Below are 22,240 nucleotides of genomic sequence, written 5' to 3' on the forward strand. Positions count from 1 at the left end.
CCGTGTAACCGTAATATTACCATTTAAAATATCATCAAACGAATCGTGGTTACAAATAAAAACGTTTTTCACCAATGGTGTTCCATAAGTTGTCATCGGTTTAGTATACTTAAAGAATCAATTTAAATGACAGTATTTAAAACGTTATTTTAGATATAATTGCATAATAATAAAGGAAATCAATATTTGTATATTTCATTATCAGTAATATAATACCTGAAATAACTTATATCTCTTTTTACATAGCTTATATATATTTTAATTCAATACGAAATTTTAAAATATATCTTTATAAATAAGTACGTCTGAACCAGTGACAACTCTACAACAGATTTATCCATCGGATCACCAGCAGTGATGGAGATACAAGGTTGACAATACATTTTGTATATACAAGTCTTCTAAACATCAGCCAAACTATGTTAGATCTATAATTTGCGTTCGCAACTTTCTTGTTCTGATGACTTAGCTAAGGTACATAATAATATTACGGGATAACTATATTCTAAAATTTCGTAGTGAATTAAAATATATTTAAGCTATGTAAAAAGAGATGAAAGTTTTATACATCATCTCACGTTTGGCTAATTTGAGGTAGTAGAATAAAATCAGAAGGTAAACATTTAATAAATGTAAAGGCATTTAGAAATATGCTCCTTATGAATCATTGGCAAGGTTTACGCATCATTAAATGCTAAAACTCGATCAAGTCATAGGTTGATTGATGACTGATTGTCTGATGAACGTTCAGTGGCAATTAAATGCATATTCAGGACGAGAACATGATGATGTTATTTGAATATTTGTACTAAACAAACAAGTTGAGATTGATTTTTTACGTGATTATTATCAAAGACAATAATCCCAGGGAAGACATTCCAATCTACCCCGACACATTCTTCTGACTCCGAGCCGACCAGTCTTAAAGTTTGATCCCACCAAGGATGGGTTAGTAGCCGTAGATGAGCACTAAGCTTATCATCTTATGCAGAATGATTCGTCGCTCTTTTTTTTCCTGTATATTATAGGCATTCTGTATGTACAGATGCGTAGGTGTTAGCTTAATATTGCTGTAGGCGATAGTAATATTGATGGCATACTGTAGATTCTTTAATTTTTTTGTGGGAATCAATTTTCGTGGATTGCTTTAAATTTGCATTTTTCGTGGATATTTGATTTTCCACCAAACCCACGAAAATTGGTATCCAACGAAAAAAAATGAATCCACAGTATACATGTTACATGTACGGTGTAGAAATGTTTGTAAGGGAAGTATTAGATCATATAGATAGAAATTAAAGCTGTTACGGAAGGTAGCTTTGTGGAGTTAGGTTGCAATGTTTTTCAAGGTATTTGACATTAGTGAGGATTTAGTCTATGACGAATACGTCTTCTAGATACTAGTAGCAGTTATTTACGTATCTTATGAGGTTGATAACACGAATGTAGGGTTTGTTTTGCATGATGTATGATCTCATTTGCTATAAAAAGAGATAATGAAGTTAATGACAACATTGGACAGTCTATTGTAATCTAAAGCGTATTATCCTTTTTTGTAATTAAAGTAACTATAGAACTCATCCCTTAAATAATCACACTTTGTGTTATACTGTTAAGGGCATATCCAACAGTTTATTTTTGGCGGTGAGAATTTTTTCCCGTAAAGATATTTCATTCTTCAATTGACAGAGAATAAAATTTTGCCAAAAAAAATATTTGTTGTCGATTTTGTTTTTGCAAAAAATACTGCTGAAAATTGGACATTTTTGCAATTTTGAAGAAACAAACGTTTTTTATTTAAAAAAAATAAATATGATTTTTTAATCAACATATACTTATATAATGGGGCTCAAATTGAAGCAACATAGTTCAAGATGGTTAGAAAAATCTAACTTTACCATTTAAAGAATTTATTCTTGCTCAAATAAAGCCAAAAACGTCACGGTTATCCCAAAAAACGGCAAGAAATGTACATTTGAAATGCACATTTTAGATTTTTTTAAATATTTCTAACGGTGTCGATTTGACCAAAGTAAGATATGTTATTCTTTGAAAAAAATGGAACGTCATAACGTTTTGAAAAATATTTGTCACCATACTCGTTTTTGAGAAAAATCCAGTAATATAATATTGTTTACTCTATCCCTTCCGTAAGCCTCACTAATTGCGCCAACAATTTTAAAAGACGTTTCGGGACGTAACGTTATATTTTCCCGTAAAGGCAGTGCGACGGTGTTGCAGACTGTGACTTTGTTGGATAGTTGTCTCGATAGCACTCATATCGCATCTTCTTATTTATAATGGACCAGTATCTGTACGAGATAATAATTCAGTTAGCTTTACTATTGTGTTCGTCAAAATTGTGAAACATGCAAACAATTAATCCGAATAATTCAGTCGTTATATTCCGCTGATCTAAGATTACAAGTAGGAAAGATCGATTACGGGGAGGGACTGAATTATTCGGGTTAGCAAACCATGGAATTACAACAAACTATTAAAATAGTCCCCGTCTCTGGTATACGGTATTTCATCCCTCTTTTAAAACAAACGAATTACACGTTAGAAATCCGTTTCTGTGTGTCGGTCTATAGTACAAAGCAGGGTTAATTTTCATATTATATTTACATTTGATGTTTTTGTTCTGATTATTCATTTTATATGCCACTTGACGTCCGTCATCCATAATCATTATTTATTTTACCGTTACTTTACAAAGAAGTGTTTTTTTACACTGATTTATATTACACTGTCTATATAATTTCACATATCGAAATCAATAAAGAGCATGTGAAATTTTGCAACCAAACACTTGTCTAAAATCTCTCCGACTCTATATTATATATTCATGTTGCAGTTTTGTTTTATTCTTTCTTTACAGGCTTCTAGCTATAAAAAAAATCTATATGTTGACTCTTAGTGTTTTGAATTATATGTGTCGTTGGGTTGCTGTCGTATTAATGTCATGATACCTTTAAAATCTTTTTCATAAAAAAAGGATTGATTGGGTGTAGAAATATTCACATCTCTGGACTGCTCCCGTCCAATAGTTACGTGTATATATATCTCAGATGTATAAATTTGCAGCTTCGTTTAGTCGAAATAAAAATGTCGTAATATCAGACGCATAGAGTAAGGAGAGTTTCGCGCTATCTATACGTTAAAATACCATCTAAATAAATGGTTGAAGCGATATACGAACTTCGAAAAAAATCTATAAACAACAACAAAGGTCACATGAATCTTCAAATAAGTCGCATCTGTTGCGCCTTTTGCAGTTGTAGATGAAAAAAATACTTTGATTAACAAAACAGTTCAGCAAGACATTAACTTGGAGAATAAACGAAACGGCCAAAAAATGTTGAATGTGGCCATTTTTTTCGTGTGTTTTTGCTTTTATGACATATTTACAATATATAAGTATATGAAATTGTCACGGTAATTTTTCCACATAAACGAGCCTGACTGCCGTGGTATAACGCTTCAATATATGAGTTATTGCATATATACACAATGGAAATTGTTTTCTGTTCTACTGCCCTCTACATAGTTTGGCTGCATACAATGTAACCACTGATGTAGACATTGATTATTCAAACAAATGAATTCAAAGAGAAAGATGCGGAAAGAAATTCTAAAATGTTCGTTTAGAAATAAGATAAAAAATAAAAATAAAATACCAAAACTGGAGTACTGTTTGAGACACTTATCAGTTGAGAACCAATGATTATGCATCACTATATGAAACTGATGAATCGATTGCTCCCGTGCTCCAGTGGCAAATATCTCACGCATATTTACGACGAGGCGAGAATGGATCTGAAGTAAATGATTTATAAATGTACATTATCAAGATATAAAGAGTGTACTAGCGGTAAAATGTATGTCGTACTAGATAAAGTTGAATAATGATCAAAATCTTGACTTTTAAAGCTATTAGCCCCCCACCCCCCAATTTCGAATTATGGTATTTCGATGGCTGTTTTTTTTCCCCAATTCTTTTATGGACCCGTTGACTTAAGAGGGCGTGTCTAATTAGTCAAGACCTACACTGGTTTTTTGTTTGTTAAATTATATTTATTCCCTCATACATAAGTATGATATTTTCCACTTGTATGTCAGTGTATATATTACAATGTTTTCCTAGTTCAATGTTTTTTTATTACTGTGTACGTCATCTTTTGTTTTACATTGTTTCCGGTTAGAGGTCGTATTTATTTAAAGAGCTACTGTAAATATATTAGCACTTCAACGCAAAGCTAGATGCATGATAAATGTTAGTTTTCCGCCGTATTTTATTTTTCTCAAGACACCATTTTTTTCATCTTTCTCAAGTAAAACCAAACTTTGAGTTTTTTTTATCCTGAATGACAATCTCTCGGAAAAGTTTGGTAAAGAACTAATTACAATTTGTGTTGCAATCTAATGTAATAATAAATCATTACGCATTTCCTTTCTACTGTATTGAAAATAATTTTCATAAAACGGAAACTTAAGTGAGTATGGTCTAGTAATGGTTAAGATAAGTATAGTTCTTTTATAATAGACAAAAAGGACAAAGATATCTTTTAAGTTTTGAGTTCTAGTTCTGTTAATATTCTATATAAGTTTTTTGCCGATTCCCGCCGTGCCCTTTCCTTTGAGGAAAGAAACCGCCCTTTCCAGACGGCCATTATGACGTCGTTGAAACACCGTGAAATTACGGGGAACAATAGACGACGGTTACGTTTGTTATTACCTCCCCTGAAACTGTTGGATATGCCCTTAAATATATTCCTTTATACGGACTGAAAACCAGCGAGAGTTTAAGATACTGTACAAAAACCTTTATGTTTCTAAAGTTTTTATTGTATGTTTCCCACTTGATGCGTAAGTCGATTTTGTGATTTAGATTGATTATCTCGACGTTCTGTCAGTTGTATTGCCACATTTAATGAAAAACAAAATCAAGTATAGTTAAAGAAGGTATTCCCTGTCAATAATCAAGCATTTTATATTGTAGCTTTAAAAGCTTTGGTCTTATTTATACAATAAAAGTAATCATACGTAGACTAAGTATCAAGTAATAAAAAAAAAAGAAAAAAACATTTTTTTTATTTGTCTTTATGGATATTATTTTAACTGTTTACTCTGTATTGATTTCAATTTTACGTGGTACTTTTACATCCAGTCATAGTGTTATTGTTCTATGATAGTTCTTGTATTCTTGTCTTTAAGTTTAGATATGAGCTTTGTCTAAATGTCTTTTGGTATTTCTTTGATGCATATGACGTGACTTTGTACTAATACATCCCTGTAGTGTGCTATTTTAAAACATTTTTGTATTCTTGTCTTTCATTTTGCTAATGTGCTCTAATTTGTCTATATATGCCTTTTCATATTTCTTTGATACTTGTATGATGTGACTTTGTACTAATACATCCCGTTATTGTGTTATTGTACTATGGTAAATTTGTTCATTCTTGTCTATAATTTTTGCTCTAATTATGCTTGGTCTATACGCCACTTTTGGCATCTTTGCTTTATAACTATTTTAATCCGAGCGTCACTGATGAGTCCTATGTAGACGAAACGCGTGTCTGGCGTATTCAATTATAATCCTGGTACCTTTGATTACTATTTACATATTTGTTTTTGTTAAAGTGAGTAAGATTTTACACAAGTTGATCTCTGTAAACCCTATTTCTGACTTGTATTTACCTAAATTATAAATGTATGTTTGTTTTGTTCACACATTGTTGTCAATATAATTGTATTTGATGCGAATGGCATTCACCTGAGAGGTTTAGCTAGCTTATAAACCATCTGTTATCCTCCATTTTCTAAATAAGAAAATGCCTGTACCAAGTCAGAAATACATTTGTATGACAGTTATTATCTGTTAGCGTAATGTGTTTCAGATTTTTCCATTTGATTAAATACTTTCCGTTTTGAATTTTCCTCGGAGTTCAGTATTTTTGTGAATTTTTTTGGTGACGTTTGGATGAGTTATACGGTTAGCACTGGTAAATACCCGTTTCACCAATATGTTTTAAAGTCTGATAACTAGAATTTTGTTTATTAGAAATCTTTAGTAGATTTTAAAATACCCAAAAAAGAAATAATTGAATTTTATTACCCTCAAATATGGAAAAAGTCGAAGCAGAAAAACAAGCGTTAGATACAAATTTAGGTAAAATTGCATGTTACGGCCTTTATATATAATATTTCATTAATCACCTTGAATAGAAACCAGAATAACAAGTGTATTGCCTGTTGACACCTTTTATGATTGGTGATGTGGAAAATTGAACTTTGCGATTTTTACCCTACATATAATATCGGTTAAATGAGAACTTAGCTTAAAATCTATATAGAAACATAATTATGTCACAAGAACACAGAGACCTTCAATTTAAAAGTTTAATTGGGTTAATGTAATTGACCAATTGACAGTGTATTGAATTTCATTCTATTCAAAAGAGGAATACATGTATTCTTCTCTTGAACATCAAGGCATCCAAACGTTAAAATAGGGTAATTTGTAAAAACAAAAAAAGTAAATATTATTATGATGACATGGATTTTATATTATATCAAGAAGAAAAATGGACACAGATTTACGATTCAATGTTTTATCATAGTCTCATCTCATTACAAAAAGTTTCATGGTAAAACGAGTTCATGTCTGATGATATGACTCCATTTGGAATTTGTAAAATGACAAAAATTGTCTCAAAACTCAAAAATCTCATTCTGCTTAAATGTGACCACCATACGATATTGTTTCAATATAAAGTATTGACTAAATATCTCTCTTCAAACTAAAGTTCAACGACTTATATATAAAAATAAGGAGATTACTGGTATGATTGCAAATGTGACAAAAGTTAAATGAAGTAGATGTAAACAATATTAGTCTTAGATGCACGATTTTTAAATTAGTTCTTATACTGGCTTTGAACTAGCTGTCAGTAGTTACGAGTACTCTCATACATGTACTTAGTATAACTTTGTTGTTGGGATATAAAAGTACCCGGTCTCGTCCACTATATGTAGTATTCCTATTTGTATCTATCTGATGAGTTAGCCTTTTCAACTGATTTCTATAGTTCGCACTTATGCTGTACTGTGATACCACTGTCCCAGGTACATAAATAACAACAGACTACTAGCAGTTAACTGACATGCCAGCTCCAGACTTCAATTAAACTGACTGAAAGATTATGATTTCATCATATGAACATCAGGCACAATACTTCCCGTTAGGGGTTTAGTATCATACCATCATAACATATATGAGAACCAGTTGTTGGCATGACACGGGTTATGTTCTTCTCATATATGTTATGATGGTATGATACTAAACCCCTAAGGGGAAGGATTGTGCCTGTGTTCATTTAATGACAATCGGTTTAATTGAAGTCTGGAGCTGGCATGTCAGTTAACTGCTAGTAGTCTGTTGTTGTTTATGTATTAATGTCATTTTGTTTATTTTCTTTGGTTACATCTTTTGACATCAGACTCGGACTTGTCTTGAACTGAATTTTAATGTGCGTATTGTTATGCGTTTACTTTTCTATATTGGCTACAGGTATAGGGGAGGGTTGAGATCTCATAAACATGTTTAATTCCGCCACATTTTTGCGCCTGTCCCAAGTCAGGAGCCTCTGGCCTTTGTTAGTCTTGTATTTTTTTTTAATTTAAGTTTCTTGTGTACAATTTGGAGTTAAGTATGGCGTTCATTATCACTGAACTAATATATATATTTGTTTAGGGGCCAACTGAAGGACGCCTCCGGGTTCGGGAATTTCTCGCTGCATTGAAAACCCGTTGGTAAATTCCATCATCAGTAATATAATACCTGAAATAACTTGCATCTCTTTTTACATAGCTTATATATATATTAATTCAATACGAAATTTTAAAACATATCTTTATCAATAAGTACGTCTGAACAAGTGACAACTCTACAACAGATTTATCCATCGGATCACCAGCAGTGATGGAGATGATACAAGGCTGACAATACATTTTGTATATACAAGTCTTCTAAACACCAGCCAAACAATGTTAGATCTATAATTTGCTTTTGCAACTTTTTTGTTCTGATGATGTAGCTAAGGCACATAATAATATTACGGGATAACTATATTTTAAAATTTCGTAGTGAATTAAAATATATTTGAGCTATGTAAAAAGAGATGTAAGTTTTATATATCATCTCACATTTGGCTAATTTGATGTAGTTAAATAAAATCAGAAGGTAAACATTTAATAAATGTAAAGGCATTTAGAAATATAATCCTTATGAATCTTTGGCAAGGTTTACGCATTATTAAATGCTAAAACTCGATCAAGTCATAGGTTGATTGATGACTGATTGTCTGTTGAACGTTCAGTGGCAATTAAATGCATATTCAGGACGAGAATATGATGATGTTATTTGAATATTTGTACTAAACAGACAAGTTGAGCTTGATTTTTTACGTGATTATCATCAAAGACAATAATCCCAGGGAAGACATTCCAATCTACCCGGACACATTATTCTGACTCCGAGCCGACCAGTCTTAAAGTTTGGTCCCACCAAGGATGGGTTAGTAGCCGTAGATGAGCACTAAGCTTGTCATCTTATGCAGAATGATTTGTCGCTCTTTTTTTTCTGTATATTATAGGCATTCTATATGTACAGATGCATAGGTGTTAGCTTAATATTGCTTTAGGCGATAGTAATATTGATGGCATACTGTAGATTCATTTTTTTTTGTGGGAATCAATTTTCATGGATTGCTTTAAATTTGCACTTTGATTTTCCATCAAACCCACGAAAATTGGTATCCAACGAAAAAAATGAATCCACAGTATACATGTTAAATGTACGGTGTAGAAATGTTTGTAAGGGAAGTATTAGATCATATAGATAGAAATTAAAGCTGTTACGGAAGGTAGCTTTGAGGAGTTAGGTTGCAATGTTTTTCAAGGTATTTGACATTAGTGAGGATTTAGTCTATGATGAATACGTCTTCTAGATACTAGTAGCAGTTATTTACGTATCTTATGAGATTGATAACACGAATGTAGGGTTTGTTTTGCATGATGTATGAGCTCATTTGCTATAAAAAGAGATAATGAAGTTAGTGACAACATTGGACAGTCTATTGTAATCTGAAGCGTATTATCCTTTTTTGTAATTAAAGTAACTATAGAACTCATCCCTTAAATAATCACACTTTGTGTTATACTGTTAAATATATTCCTTTATACGGACTGAAAACCAGCGAGAGTTTGAGATACTGTACAAAAACCTTTATGTTTCTAAAGTTTTTATTGTATGTTTCCCACTTGATGCGTAAGTCGATTTTGTGATTTAGATTGATTATCTCGACGTTCTGTCAGTTGTATTGCCACATTTAATGAAAAACAAAATCAAGTATAGTTAAAGAAGGTATTTCCCGTCAATAATCAAGCATTTTATATTGTAGCTTTAAAAGCTTTGGTCTTATTTATACAATAAAAGTAATCATACATAGACTAAGTATCAAGTAATGAAAAAAAGAAAAAAAAACATTTTTTTTATTTGTCTTTATGGATATGATTTTTACTGTTTACTCTGTATTTCTTGATTTCAATTTTACGTGGTACTTTTACATCCAGTCATAGTGTTATTGTTCTATGATAGTTCTTGTATTCTTGTCTTTAAGTTTAGATATGAGCTTTGTCTAAATGTCTTTTGGTATTTCTTTGATGCATATGACGTGGCTTTGTACTAATACATCCCTGTAGTGTGCTATTTTAAAACATTTTTTGTATTCTTGTCTTTCATTTTGCTAATGTGCTTTAATTTGTGTATATATGCCTTTTCATATTTCTTTGATACTTGTATGATGTGACTTTGTACTAATACATCCCGTCATTGTGTTACTGTACTATGGTAATTTTGTGTATTCTTATCTATTATTTTTGCTATTATGCTTGGTCTGTATGACACTTTTAGCATCTTTGCTTTATAACTATTTTGATCCGAGCGTCACTTGTGAGTCTTATGAAGACGAAACGCGTGTCTGGCGTATTAAATTATAATCCTGGTACCTTTGATTACTATTTACATATTTGTTTTTGTCAAAGTGAGTAAGAGTTTAACACAAGTTGACTTCTTTCAACCCTATTTGTGACTTTTTTACCTAAATTATAAATGTATGTTTGTTTTGTTCACACATCGTTGTCAATATAATTGCATTTGATGCGAATGGCATTCACCTGATAGGTTTAGCTAGCTTATAAACTATCTGTTATCCCCCGTTTTCTAAATAAGAAAATGTCTGTACCAAGTCAGAAATACATTTGTATGACAGTTATTATGTATTAGCTTAATGTGTTTTGAATTTTCCTCGGAGTTCAGTATTTTTGTGTATTAACTTTGTTGTGACGCTTGCATGAGTTATATGGTTAGCACCGGTAAATACCCGTTTCACCAATATGTTTAAAGTCTGATAACTAGAATTTTGTTGATCAGAAATCTCTAGTAGATTTTAAAATATCCAAAAAAGAAATCATCGAATTTTATTACCCTCAAATATGGAAAAAGTCGAAGCAGACAAACAAGCTTAGATACAAATTTAGGTAAAGTTGCATGTTACGGCCTTTATATATAATATTTCATTAATCAACTAATAGAAACCAGAATAAAAAGTGTATTGCCTGTTGACACTTTCTATTATTGGTGATGTGGAAAATTGAACTTCGCGATTTTTACCCTACATATAATATCGGTTAAATGAGAACTTAGCTTAAAATCTATATAGATAATATATGTCACAAGAACACAGAGACCTTCAATTTAAAAGTTTAATTTGTTAATGTAATTGACCAATTGACAGTGTATTGAATTTCATTCAATTCAAAAGAGGAATACATGTATTCTTATCTTGAACATCAAGGCATGCAAACGTTAAAATAGGGTAATTTGTAAAAACAAAAAAAGTAAATATTATTATGATGACATGGATTTTATATTATATCAAGAAGAAAAGGGGACACATATTTACGATTCAATGTTTTATCATAGTTTCATCACATTAAAAAAAAGTTTCATGGTCAAAGGAGTCCATGTCTGGTGATATGATCCATTTGGAATTTGTACAATGACAAATATTGTCTCAAAACTCAAACATTATGGCCGAGCGTTGTCCCCGCTAAAAGAAAGGTAGAATTCCAACTCTGTTTAAATGTGACCACCAAACGATATTGTTTCAATATAAGTATTGACTAAATATCTCTCTTCAAACAAAAGTTCAACGACTTATATATAAAAATAAGGAGATGACTGGTATGATTGCAAATGTGACAAAAGTTTAAATGAAGTAGATGTAAGCTATATTTGTCTTAGATGCACGATTTTTACATTTTAGACATGTTCTTAGTGTAATTTTGTTGTTGGGATATAAAAGTACCAGGTCTCGTCCACTGTGTGTAGTATTTCTATTTTATCTATCTGATGAGTTAGCCTTTTCAACTGATTTCTATAGTTCGCACTTATGTTGTACTGTGACACTACTGTCCCAGGTTAGGTTGAGGGTTTACATGCATACACGTTTAAGCCAAGCACATTCTGTATGTATGTGCCTGTTCCAAATTAGGAGCGTGTGATTCGATGGTTGTCGTCCGTGGATGTGTTACATATTTGTAATCCGTTCATTTTTTTGTACATCAATTAGGCAATTAGTTTATTTAGTTTGAATTGTTTTACATTTGTCATTATGGAGACTTATAGCTTGATATGCGGTATTGGCTTTGCTTATTGTTGAATGCCGTAAAGTGACCTACATTTATTAATTTCTGTGTAATTTTGTCTCTTGCGAGTTTTCTGATTGGCAATCATACCATACCATATTTTTTATTGACGAATTTTCGAAACATTAAGAAAAAATTACCTTTAAAAAGTAAAAATAAAGTAAACATTTTAAATAGACTTATTAAGAAGGGATATAGTTACGATACTGTTGTCAGGTGATTAAAGATTGCATACAAAACCTTTAAATAGACTTATTAAGAGGTGATATAGTAACGATACTGTTGTCAGGTCATTAAAGATTGCATATTTTGGTGTTAATATTAATTCACTTACATGTTCTTTGCATCGGAACTAAACACATTTATTTAAAAACCAGTTGTTGGCAGGACACGGGTTATGTTCTTGTCATATATGTTATGATGGTATAATACTAAACCCCTAAGTGGAAGGATTGTGCCTGATATTCATATAATGACAATAGGTTTAATTGAAGTCTGGAGCTGGCATGTCAGTTAACTGCTAGTAGTCTATTGTTATCTATGTATTAATGTCATTTTGTTTATTTTCTTTGGTTACATCTTCTGACATCAGACTCGGACTTGTCTTGAACTGAATTTTAATGTGCGTATTGTTATGCGTTTACTTTTCTATATTGGCTAGAGGTATAGGGGGAGGGTTGAGATCTCATAAACATGTTAAACCCCGCCACATTTTTGCGCCTGTCCCAAGTCAGGAGCCTCTGGCCTTTGTTAGTCTTGTATTTTTTTAATTTAAGTTTCTTGTGTAAAATTTGGAGTTAAGTATGGCATTCATTATCACTGACCTAGTATATAAATGTGTTAAGGAGCCAACTGAAGGACGCCTCCGGGTTCGAGAATTTCTCGCTGCATTGAAAACCCGTTGGTGACCTTCTGTTGTTGTCTGTTCCATGGTCGGGTTGTTGTTTCTTTGACACATTCACCATTTCCATTTTCAATTTTATTTGATGTGATATAGATCATCAATCGTGATTACACATTTCTACTAATATGCGAAAAGAATATTACAAAAATATCGAAAAGGGTAGGTCCATAACAAAATGGCAAAATGAAATTCAATAATAACATCTCAACGGAACAAACTACTAGTATTGCTATAATTTCCATGCATGTAAAAAGGTTCTATTAAAATTTACAGATTTCAATTAATTAAAGGATGCTAAAATCGTCCCCCGTCATCTAAAATTATATGTTAAGCTAATTAAACGTTTCTCCTCTATCAAAAACTCCTCACTCGAAGAGGTATTGCTAGCACAATGCAAAAAAAAAAATTAAGGGAAAAAAACTTTAAATAAAAAAAAAACAAAAAACTGAGCAACATGAAACCCCATCAAAAGACGAATATGGACTCAGGTGTTTCGAAAGAATAAGAAGTTCCTGCTTCACATGTGGCACTCGCCATGTTGATTATGCAAGTACAAATGCGACGAAAAATCTTATTAGGTGACGCTTCTCATTTGGGGAAAAAACTATTTTTGAAGCCACCTCCTTTTGCAAATCCATTATTTTTTTACTGTTTTTATTGATTTAATTTGTGTCCGCGCTTTTGTGTATTATAGTCTAGAAAAGGTTGTATTTACTATCAATTACTAGCTTACTATCTAAGGCAGATACTCTATATACATGCCACTGTATTAGTCACTGCTTTGAAAAGTTAATATTAACAAAATTAATAAATTTAAAGGAGATGCGGAATTTTTGCCAATGAGACATAAATCAAACGACACAACTAACTCAAACGGTATGTTAGGGTTTACAAACAGTCTAGAATAACTTGCACGTGTCTGTTACATATGGCAAACACTATGTCAGTTCGAGTTGGTTGTGTATGTGTTGTTTAACCCTGTTTATCATATACTTAGCATTGATATGATAGCTTTTGCATATGTGTAATGAGCGGAAGTACACAAGCCATAATTTCCCACCCGGGCTGATAACCCATATCAGGTGCATCTCGTGCACAAAACCCATAATAGTGCCTCTCGTGCAAGTTACTTCCGGTGTTTCCGGTATCGGTTGTTTACCTTTCCATTGTGACGTCAGATATTTTTATGACGACGTCAAAATTTACGAGAACTTTTGTGGGGATAGTTAAGTACTTGTTAACAAATGCCATTGACAATTATGAATCATTTTATAGTACAACAAACATGGAGTAATAATGATCATAAAACTCAATGTTTCAAAATGCCTCTATAGGAAATGTTACCATAAATATATACATGTATGAAGGTAGTGATGCTGTTGTTGGACAATTATAGTATATTTGATTCATAATTTAACTTCTGTATAAAGTTTTTGACTGTTTAAGTTATTGCATTTGTTTATTTGCCTAACATAAAACTATTGTCGGAAGTATATGATAAAGCGATTAATACATGGCCTTTTCCATATCAGCCTGGGTATCATCTCTCGACCCATATCAGCACCTCGACTCCGTCTCGGGCTGATATGGGGGTCTCGGGATGATACCCAGGCTGATATGGAAAAGGCCATGTATTAATCTCTATGTTTAATATTGCTTTGCGTTGAATTGTATAAATAATTTAATTGATATATTTGTGCAAATGTGGTTGATATTGCGAACATATTATTTCTTTTGTTGTTCCCCATTCTTGCACAAATGTATCATGATACTCATATTTCAGTTTTGTATTCACGTATTACTTTTATAGAATTTTTTAAGTATCAAGAAACAAAGGTATCCACTCCCTAATGCATGAAAGAAAGTTAAATGAATTTGGTTATATAGCTCTTCGACGCGGTTGCGGTTCTTATACATCCTTAGCTTTCAAATATTCGGTTGCGTGTGTTTCTGATGGCGATGAATCCACAGAAGTGCTCCGAAAACATGGAATTTATCTAATATTGTTTTCGTCAATTTTGAAGATGTATTTGGGACAAGACATCTTAAGGACCTTGAGATGAGGAACACAGATTTTTGACTCTCATTAAAAAATTAGTCCGCCATGCATATGTGGGAGCTGTGATTTTAAAAATTGACATAAATGAACTAGGACTGGTGTTTTATAGAGCTGATGTGATGTGAAAAAAAGTATACAAAAATAAACCTGATCAAAAAATTACAAAGGACATATTTTTTAATGATTTTTATGGTCAGAATTTTGGGATTATTTCCTGTGGAGAGTGACATTTTTCACTATCTTTCGGGGTTGGGCACTTGACGGGAAAACGAATCACACTTGCCACCCCGAAAATCGCACCACATGTGTCCATGTGTCTCAGCTTCAAAACGAGCTATCATACATATCCAAGTTTACGATATGGCCTGAGCAACAGAAGAAAACGTTAACATTATGGCCTATGGAGAATCTAATGCGCATATTGACCCATCTTGTGACCTTTAATTTCAAAGGTGATGGAGTGTTTCATGGCTCAGTGACTACAATATTAGGATGAAAGCTGCTGAAATCAAGGTCAGTTACACTCTTTTAGTGCTAATTAATCAAAACAATACAAAATGGCTTCTCAAACTTTTGATTTTTATCAAAAATATACCAATATTCTGTTGTTAAATTGCATTGATGCAGAAAATGGGTCGTGTAAAATCTGGACAGGGGCCATTCAGAGGAAAAGAAATTATATGTTAGGGATGCTAAATGTGGCTTATCCAAATGGAAAAAGGACAAAAATGAATGTTGCACGCTTGTCAAAAATGTTGCAGCTAAAAACAATTGATATTGATAGAAATTTAGATGCCTCCCATCTCTGTCATAATGCCTTGTGTGTTAATGCTGACCATATAATTTTTGAGCCCCATGATTTAAATAACCACCGTAAGGTCTGTGTAGCTTCACAAAAATGCACCACTCATGAACTGCATGGCACAACATATCCTAACTGCATGCTGCATCTTAAACTGTGGTTTGTTATATTTTTATTTCTAAAATTTAAGTCTCCCCGAGGTGACAACTGCACATTTCATTATGCACGAATCATTTACTCAAATACAAGTTTCTTACACTGCTCAAAAAAATGAAAATGGGATAAAAGCCCTCCCTCTTACCCTCCAAGACACTGAAACAAACATGCATGTTTATTAACCTGAGGTAAAACATTTACGGCTGGTTTCACGAGTGTTTACATTTTACTTTACATAGAAGGGGGAGTAACTCTTGTTGTTTACAAATGTATTTTTACCTGTGTCAGGAAATTGGGACAATCAAACCACATGAACCAACTGAAGTAAGCACGAGTGAAAAGAAATCCTCAATATAAAAACCAAACAAATCAAACAAAAACTACAAAATTATAAAATTAGGATATCAAAAAGTAAAAGAAAAAGCCTACAGAACTAAAATAGTTTCAAAACAGAATGGAAGTAAATATGGACATGATTTTATTTTATTTTATTTTATTTTATTTCCTTGTATGTTCAGTTTCAACTAATGTGTGCAGTATAGGAAACACAAATTTTTATGCAATATATACATGTGTCTAAATTTGCATGTATGATGCTGTGTGTGGTATGTTTCAATGTCTTGGACCTTTATCCCATTTTCAAAACAGTTAAAATGAAACAAACTCTTTATTATAGAAATAGAAATAACTCAACTCAAAACAACATGCACATGCATATTACTGAAAAAGATTTTGATTTATCATCACAATAATTTATATAACATTTATTAGTCCCTGTAATCATAAAAAATAAATAAATAGCTAAATAAATTAATACATTTGTACATGTACTATTTCCTGAAATAGCTGAAAGAGAAATGGGAATTGTGACCTTGTTAATCTGGCCAAAAACTACAACCAGGCTGCGGAACAAACTCTTTGCAGTTAGTTAACTGACTAAGCTTTGGTTCCAACTGATGTTTTTTGTACCCGTCATTTCGGTTACTTTTGTGAAGCAGAAAATTAATCGCCTGCCTTTTACGAGCCTGTAACCGTCGATATTTTACTTTTGAACTTTTTTGATATGCACTATCATACATTTCAAGTTTACGTATTTTTTCAGAGCTACTGCAGCACGAGACTTTTTACCCATTGTGCAGCCAACAGCTTTTAGAGTTTTAACCAAGGCAACATCTCTATTATTATTTACTTTCAAGACTGCTGCAGAAGCACGACCTATGGCATTGCGGGAGAAATTCTTATTTTTTGGTAGGTATGTGGAAATAGTCCTATTTACAGACTCACACTTGTTAGTGTTACTGAAAAAATTCATTTGATCTAACGTACTCTGCGAGAGTTTCATCTCTAGCAATGATTCTATTAATAATTTGTCTCTGTCAGTTGGTATCAGAGACCCATTTTGTAAGCCATGGCTATTTAGGTTTATTGATTTATACCACCAGCTTGTTTTTTTACCACCATTACAAAGTGTTATGCTCCATCTACACGTATCACCGCAATTACCACTGTAGCAATTTACCACAGACCGAACAATACCAGGCAAGCATTTTGAAATTTGTTGTCGGTCACCATTGTACTTCATAAATAATGATTTCATTATACCATGCGACCTTAGTTTTATATCATTTGCAAAAGCTGTTTTTATATCATTTTTCTGAGCTTTTGTTACACCAGGGAACATACCAACACTAAAATTTGCTCGAATTCCTTCACGGAACTGACTTTGACCCCTATGAATTGTATCGGCAAGTCTGTTAACCGACCATAAGGGACCAAATACCTCTTGCATGGCCTCTTGTAAACCTTTTACACTTTTTGCATCACCATCAGTAGTGCAATAATCTACAAGTAACTCATTTGTGGCAATTTTTTTACCTATTTCATACCCTAGATCCTTTTCACTCAAAGGATCATACCTATTGGTATTTGCTGTACAATGCTCATGGTTAGGACATTCAACATCATAACCTTTACCCCGTAACCATGCACCGACCCAGCATAGTTTGTTTATTAAGTGAAGTCCTATAACATCATGACTGTCAGTTTCATTCTCACAGGCAATGCCAATTGCTTGTGAGGCATTTTGACCCATTTTATGTCTACTTTTAATATAAACACTCTGGTAAGTACCATCCATTTGTAATTTTATTGGACTATTTTTATTTAACCCTAAGGTTTCATTTCTCCTTTTAAAATTCTCAACCACCTTTTTAGTTTCCTCATTAGCAAGTTTAACAACCTTGTCACATACATTATTGGTTATTCTTTGCATTGTTGTTCTTGCCATAGGAGGAATACACGAACTGGTCAAAAGTACTCGCGCGCTATCATTACCTATGTTAGAGTTTATTACACCAGTTTGAAACCCATAGTTTATGCTGGCACTCTTGCGGCCAGGACGCCCAGTCTCAATTTCTCTAAACAGTTTATATTTTTCTGATATAAACTTACACTTTGTACATTTTAATTCCCAAATCCAACCGAGACCCCACTGAGTCTCTTGCACAAGTTCAAAATGTGGAACATTACAATGTGGACTTTCATTTATATGACAAATTATTAGATTATTCATCATTAAAATATTTAAATCTCTATCCACTGTTCTATTTTCTGTATTTGTATCCCCTAAATATTCATCCAAATAGTCATCAGACACTTTATGTGGACGAAGGAGTTTCACGGTAGTAGCACACTTTTCAGTCTGAGGTGCTACATATGACTTCTTATCATAACTTTCTTTAGAATACAATTTAAAATCCTTTTCAGTAAGGCGGGGTAACCAGAGGGATTCAGTGGGTTTTTTTGGCAATACATTTGTAGTTGAATTAGTAAATTCACTTTTAGATGATGCAGATGATACTTGCATAGATGAATTTTTTAAAACCTGTGTAGATGGAGCTGTAGATGGAGCAACACCATTGCAATCTTGATTTGTTGCTAGGGAATCATAACGTGATAAAAATGCTTGGTTACCAACCTTAAATTTGTTTCGTTTCTTTTTGCCTTTCATTTTTCAAAATTACTACACTCTGTAAGTTGTGTACAACTCTAAATTATGATGTCATAATGCAATGACGTCACAAAAACCATGACGTCACAATGTACTCTTCACCAAAAAAATAACCCATTTTTCCCACTTTCATGACACATACAAAGAAAACCTCTAAAATTCTTATTACTTGATGGATTTTAAAAACAAGACTAGTTTTGGAAAGGTCTATGACTAATCTTTACAGTAATGCAAAGATATAAGAGCTTTTTATTCAATAAAAAAAAATATAATAGAAAACAAGACTCTCAGGGTGGAAAAATTTCTTAAATCTGATAGTTTTTAAGTGAAAAACACTATATTTTCATGATTTATCAACAAAAAAAGATGATTTGTAGAAAGTCTGTAAGGTAAAAGAGGCTTATGAATTGCAGTTATACCAAAAAAAGTTAAAACAAATGTTTAAAATGAAAATTTATAGCATATGCTTATTGTGTTTTTTTCTTTCTTAAAAATGATATTAAACAGTTATAAACATTGCTACCTAAAAGTATTAAAATGACCTTATTTTATTTCAGATATGGCTAAAACTTCACAGAATTGTTCAGAAATGTGTACTGAAGGGATACAAACTGCAAAATAAGTGGAATCTGACATTAGCTGATCTAATATGGGACAAGACCCCTAAAGGACCTTGAGATGAGGAACACAGATTTTTGACTCTCATTAAAAAATTAGTCCGCCATGCATATGTGGGAGCTGTGATTTTAAAAATTGACATAAATGAACTAGGACTGGTGTTTTATAGAGCTGATGTGATGTGAAAAAAAGTATACAAAAATAAACCTGATCAAAAAATTACAAAGGACATATTTTTTAATGATTTTTATGGTCAGAATTTTGGGATTATTTCCTGTGGAGAGTGACATTTTTTCACTATCTTTCGGGGTTGGGCACTTGACGGGAAAACGAATCACACTTGCCACCCCGAAAATCGCACCACATGTGTCCAAGTGTCTCAGCTTCAAAACGAGCTATCATACATATCCAAGTTTACGATATGGCCTGAGCAACAGAAGAAAACGTTAACATTATGGCCTATGGAGAATCTAATGCGCATATTGACCCATTTATGGGCATTTTTTGTGAAACATTTGTTTGAATTCGCGTCTATTATGTATGAAATACAAAAAGTACAACTACATTTTACCATTTCGTATGGTGTTTTTGTTATAACTATGAAAATAAAACTAATTCTTATAATAAACATAGAAGTTTAAGAAAAAAAAATTCGTACGTGACAAGGAACGATTTGTTTAAAAGCTGACACAACGTCTTAAAAGTAATGTTCTTTTGAATGGAGAGACCGTTTTATGATAATTGTAATTTGTCAGGTTATGTTATTCTATTCAAGGGCGTCAATTGATTTATCAAGGACTCATTGATGTCATTGATCTAGTCATTGAACTCTGTAGAACCGACTTTACATATGAGAAAAAAACGTGGATCGAGTTAGCTATTGGTTCATTGAGAGTAATTAAAACAAAATTGCAACAATTTAAAAAAGTTTTATAATTCTATCAAAGACGTAGTGTTTTTTGCAAATTTTATGTACAAACATGTAGTATCAAGCATAGCATGTGTAGCACAATGATACAAACTATTTATTATTTTTATTTTAGTCGTGCGAGTTTAATAAAGTAATGTCAGTTGTAATAATAAGAAAGAGTTTTTCAGTTGGGCGATATGGCATTGTACCAAGTTGTCATAAATTCAAGACAAAGTAGATACAAAACCATTTCTGCTGGTTTCTAACATAACTTTTGATTTTAACCCTATATACCACCATTCCAAATGTGAAATTATAATTGTTTTGAATAAACATTGCACGACAAATTATTTTCCTATGTGACGTTTACATTTTCTGACGTCAGACACGCGTAGCAATGAATGTGTATTCTAATTTGATAGATGCCTTTGTGCCTTTTTGTAAATGATTGTTAGTTTTGAGATTGTAACACAGTGATGACTGTGCCCATATTTTGACTTTTGTTTATTATGTCTGTTTTGTTCACCCATCGTTGTAAATATAACTCATAAGTGAGAGGTTTAACGCTATAACACAATGTTAATACCACCACTTTGTACATTTAAAAAATGCCCATACCAAGTCAATAATATGACAGTTGTTGTCCATTCGTTTGATGTGTTTTTTCATTTGATTTTGCCATTTAATTAGGGACTTTAAGATTGAATTTTACTTGGAGTTCAGAATTTTTGTGATTTTACTTTTTAGTTTAAACATATTGTATTGTTTAAAAAGAACAAATGGAGTTTATCAAATTAACAACGTCTACTTCAATAAATAAATATATTTAAACATGAATGAACACTAATTTTGGATGTAACGCGTTTTCAAATTAGCTGTCATTGTCTTGTCTATCAACTCATTGACATAATTGTGTCATGTGATCGTGCCGTCATCAACTTTTTCGTGATGTATCAAGATTATTTTTGTTTTATTTATTTTTTTCAAATTTCACTACATAAGTGTTGATATACAATGGAAGATAACTCGATAAAGTAACTCTAAAAAAGAAAGTGCTGTTAATTTACCTATTTTTTATGTAGCAAGAAAACGAGTCCCGTGACCCTATTATTTCTTTTTGTCATCTAAAGCATATTATTAGAGCTATATTCTCTTATTTTTTCTAAAAGTTCTGATGTAGGTTCCTTTAATCCCCCGAATTTGTAATTTCCATGTATAATCTATTCAAAATCTGACAATTTTGTTTGACCCGTAGCGTGAAAAAAAAAGCACGGTGAACAATACTTTTTTTGAAAAAATCATGTTATAAACTACATTTTGACAAATTATCAAAAATTCTATGGATTTAACTTATAATAAGACCCCAAATCAACATAAAAATCGAATTTAGAATTAATTTATAAGGAATGACTAATATTTTTTTCCCTGTCTATTTGAAATAACATCAAAAGGTGGTGCATACTTTATAATAAACCGCTACGCGTGTAGGTCAGTGTGCACCACATTTGTAAAGTTATTTAATGATTGTTATCTCAGAATTGAATTAAAAATCGAAAAGAAAGTCCTTCACATCTGGCATAAGTTTGAAAGTACAATGAATGCAAACTGCGTCGTCTTAAACATACATGAAATATTTGCCACTGGACATTCGGCCTTTCACAATTATTCATATTAGAGGAGCGCAAATAATCAGTAAAACATTTAACCAGAAAATAACAAGAGCACGAAAGAAACAAGATATTGATACATCACAATGCTTGAAAGGTCTGCATAACTTACTATCGGCAAATATTTGTGATGCATGAGGAATATAGTAATTATCAAACAGTGTGGATGATAACGTCATAACCAGTCATGCAACCATGTTTTTTTCAGTACAAACAATATGAATTCAGTGAAATAGAAACAAATATATCTTTAGCGTGAAGATATAAAACATGTAAATAGACAATAATAGTACATTGATTTGACATATCAACGATATAAGGATGAGGCTTAGAAACGGGAAA

This window comes from Mytilus edulis, chromosome 7 (genome assembly GCF_963676685.1).
Source record: "Mytilus edulis chromosome 7, xbMytEdul2.2, whole genome shotgun sequence".
Classification (NCBI taxonomy): domain Eukaryota; kingdom Metazoa; phylum Mollusca; class Bivalvia; order Mytilida; family Mytilidae; genus Mytilus; species Mytilus edulis.